The following is a 4,093-nucleotide window of genomic DNA, read 5'->3' on the forward strand; positions in this document are numbered from 1 at the left end:
TATTTGATTTTGATGTGTTGTAAACAGTGAAACTCAATGAAATATAAGAATTACAGAGGCAAGAAAATGAATTTAACATTTTTTTAAATCTTAACAGTATAGATGACAAATAAAGTGAGGGAAAGAGAGAGAGAGAGAGAGAGCATTTTTTATATATTTGCTATATATATATATATATATATATATATATATATATATATATATAGGTAAAAAAATGCATGTATATAAACATATTTAGAAAAATATTTTACCAATATTTTTGTCATTTTTCAATCATATTTTGTTTTGCATGTTTTGAAACATATTCAAATATATGTTTTATAATATACATATTTTTTGCTGTATGGCTTGCATTTTCTGCCCCATATTCAAGGAACACTTAAATATAAAAACTCTTTAAGGTTCGATATAATCAGCTTTTCTAAGTCACACAGTTTCTATTTGATGATTATGACTAAATATGACAAACAATGACTGATGCAACCAGAATAGACTTCCGTTTAATGAGGACAAAATAACAGTACAGGCTTGGAGACCTGAGGCTGATCTATTTCACTTGTGCCAGTAAGAACTCACACTAAAGCACACACATATAGGCAAAAATAACACGGACAAGATTAGTTTTAATTGTATAATGTCACGTTTTGCTCTGTTGCAATAGTGTTCTGCATGGACCTCTAGCGGTCAAATTCTAGAACAACATGCCAATGTCTTCAACCAGACCATCATTACTTTTGATTTCATATACAGAAACAATGCAAAATGTCAATAACCACCACCAAAAAAAATAAATAAATAAAAAAAAATATATATATAATAATAAATACATAAATATAATCAATAATAATAATAAAAATACAAATAAATAAATAAATAAATAAAGACTTATATAACTAGCTTTTTATTATTCTGTACCAGGTTTTACAGGAACAGGTATGAAACATTACAAAATCCCTAACAACCACATACCGTAATATTTTATACATAAAACACATATCTTATAATACATTTATTATATGAATAAAAAAATATTTATTGATTTTTTTCAGGTGGGTGTCATTGAAAATTTTTGCCATATTTTAATAGACTAATTAATAATATTATTTATCTTGTTTATTATGTTATTTTGCTGTATGCCTTGGAATCAAATAATTAAATGAATCTTTACAAGGTTTTATTTTATTTTATTTTGTGTCTTGAATGTGCATTCTAATTAAAACAAATGAATGGGCAAAGTAATAATATTTAGTCATTTATAAGATCATTTTGTTATTTGCAACAGTGTCAAATAATTCAATTCTTAAACAAAATAAATACCTTTGCAAGATCCTCATAGGAGATGTTTATTTATTTATTTTGGTTGTGTTGAATGTGCATAAGTGAAAACAAACCCAAGCCAATCATTTTGTTCTGTGCCATAAATACACATGTGATTCATTTCAATATACATCAGGCATTCGTTTGTTTCTGATCAGACTCAAACATCAACTGAGCTGTTATATTATCCCCCTCTCACAATATTTACAGTTTAATATGGTGATTGTAACGTGATTGTAACAGTTAAGGAACCATCACCTGCTGCACAAATGAGGCCACACACTGCTGCCACATTAATATTTAATCATTTATGAATAATATAATTACAATTAGCAATCTGCCATTTTCTTTCTCATATAGAGGTTATGCAAAATGTGAAGAACTGGCTGCATGTAATGGATGTGAATTTGAACTGAATTGAACACAAATGAAATTCGAATCTGCATGACTTTATTAAGAAATAAATTTAAAAAATCAATGAAGGTAATGCATTCTGGGAAATAAAGTTCCATCTTGATCCACAAAAATGAGTTTATTAAATATGCTAAAACACATAAACTAAATATAAACCTATGATTTATCTGCATTCACTGCAGTCAAATTTGAATAGCAATTCTGCATCATCGTGTTACCTCAAATCCAATTTTAAATGCATCATCTATTGAATTTCGAATGATGCACGAGCGTTCAAGCGCAGCAGCAAGCATGTTTACAAAAGACACATCTGAATTCACTCAGTCATGTATCCATGTCAAGAAATGACACATTTCCAGCTGAGGCATGTGTGCACTAAAAACTTGCTTCATATTGTGCAAACAATATTGAATATGTTAAACAGCATTGTATAACACAAGTACTGTTTGGCTTTTCATTCAAAAACTGCTACCAAATGCCAGGAGGTCTCATGACACTAAATGACAAATTGAAACAACATTATAGTTTAATACAGTTAGAGAGATACACGGATGCAGTTCCATCTGCTCACAGCAGAGAGCGCTGTCATAAACACCACAGTACACTGAGAGAGTGATGAAATTATGAAACTGATGGAAGTGTCTTCATAAGTAAAGAACTTGCGTCACACAGTAATGCAGAATTAAAAAGTTTTTTTTCTCTCTCTGTTTTAAGTGACATACAGTCATTCTGTGTGCTTTGCCAGCTGAGGTAGATTAAATGAAATCACTGTTTGATTCAATGCTGATAAAAGAGTTCTTCTGTGTCAACATTCAGACAACAAGAAAGAGTCGCACAGGTTCTTGCTCACTCTAGAAAACCGGTTTAGACTCAGTCCTGTTTTCAGGTGTGTCTTTGATGAACCTAAGGCAATACGAAACTCAACCATACTCGTAAAATGCAAATAACCCTACATATTCTGCCTGAGGCTAAAATATTAATTGCTAAACATTTTTTCGAATTATAGATGATTTTTTAATATATTCTCTGTTTTCAATTTAAGATGATTTTAGTCATTTTATTATATTGTCATTTTAATAGTTTTTCGAATATATAATTTTTTATATCCATTGTTTTCAATTTTTATTTCCAATTTAAAGTATAGATTATATATATATATATATATATATATATATATATATATATATATATATATATATATATATATATATATATATATATATATATATATGCACACAGTAATATTTTTTTTTGTATTTTGAATTCGATTTTATTTTAATAATAAAATTTTGTGTTTTCAATTAAATTTAATGCAGTATTAATAAGGTGTTTTTCATTTTTTATCTTTTTAATCTTTAATTTGTATTAGTTATTTCAGTATTTCAAGTTAAAGTTATATATATATATATATATATATATATATATATTTTTTTTTTTTTTTTTTTTTTTTGACTATAATAAACCTTATATACGTGTTATTTTCGTATGATTTGGTCACTTATTCATCTTGAAATCATGCACAGGATCGTAAACCATAAGTGGATCATAAACCATCGGTAATAATAGTTTCTACTTGGCTTAAAATGGTTTTGGGAAATGCAGCCCAGTTTAAAAACCATGCTGTTCTTTGTCTTATCAGACAAATGATCTTCTATCCAGCTGCAATTATTAAAATGAAACGAAAGCATACTTGACGTCAAATTCACACCACAAAAAATGGTCCAAGCCTTCAACAAAAATGAGTTCTATGCCCTGTGGATCTTATGCACATTATTTAAAGGTAATTCTGATATAGACTGTACAAAAAACATTATTTCAGTTCATAAACCAAAAATCACCTTAAAAGTTGTTCAAATGAAGTTCCCAGCAATGTTGTTACTAATCAAAAATTAAGTTTTGATATATTTACTGCAGGAATTTTACATAATGGAACATGAACTTAATATCCTAATGATTTTTGGCATAAAATAAAAATCGATAATGTTGACCCACACAATAATATTGCTGGCTATTGCTACAAATATTTCCTATCTGTGCTACCTATGACTGCTTTTGTGCTCCAGGCTCACGTTTATACAATATTAATAAAGTCTGAAGGATCTTCAAAACCTGTGAATCCAAATAGACTTTTTTAAATGGCTGGAAAATATAAATGCGTGTAAATATAAATGTATTTTGGACATGCACCATGCTATCTTTATGAATACCATGGTACACTGGCTTCAGTATCATGATACTAATTGATTACTACCATGTATTACCATGGTATTCTAAGCTGTTTCGGATAATACTACGGGATAACCATGGTAATTTTTGCAAGGGGAGGTGTTCTGTGATTGGTGGAGTGCAGCACCATGTGGTT

This window comes from Carassius auratus, chromosome 38, assembly GCF_003368295.1.
Source record: "Carassius auratus strain Wakin chromosome 38, ASM336829v1, whole genome shotgun sequence".
Classification (NCBI taxonomy): domain Eukaryota; kingdom Metazoa; phylum Chordata; class Actinopteri; order Cypriniformes; family Cyprinidae; genus Carassius; species Carassius auratus.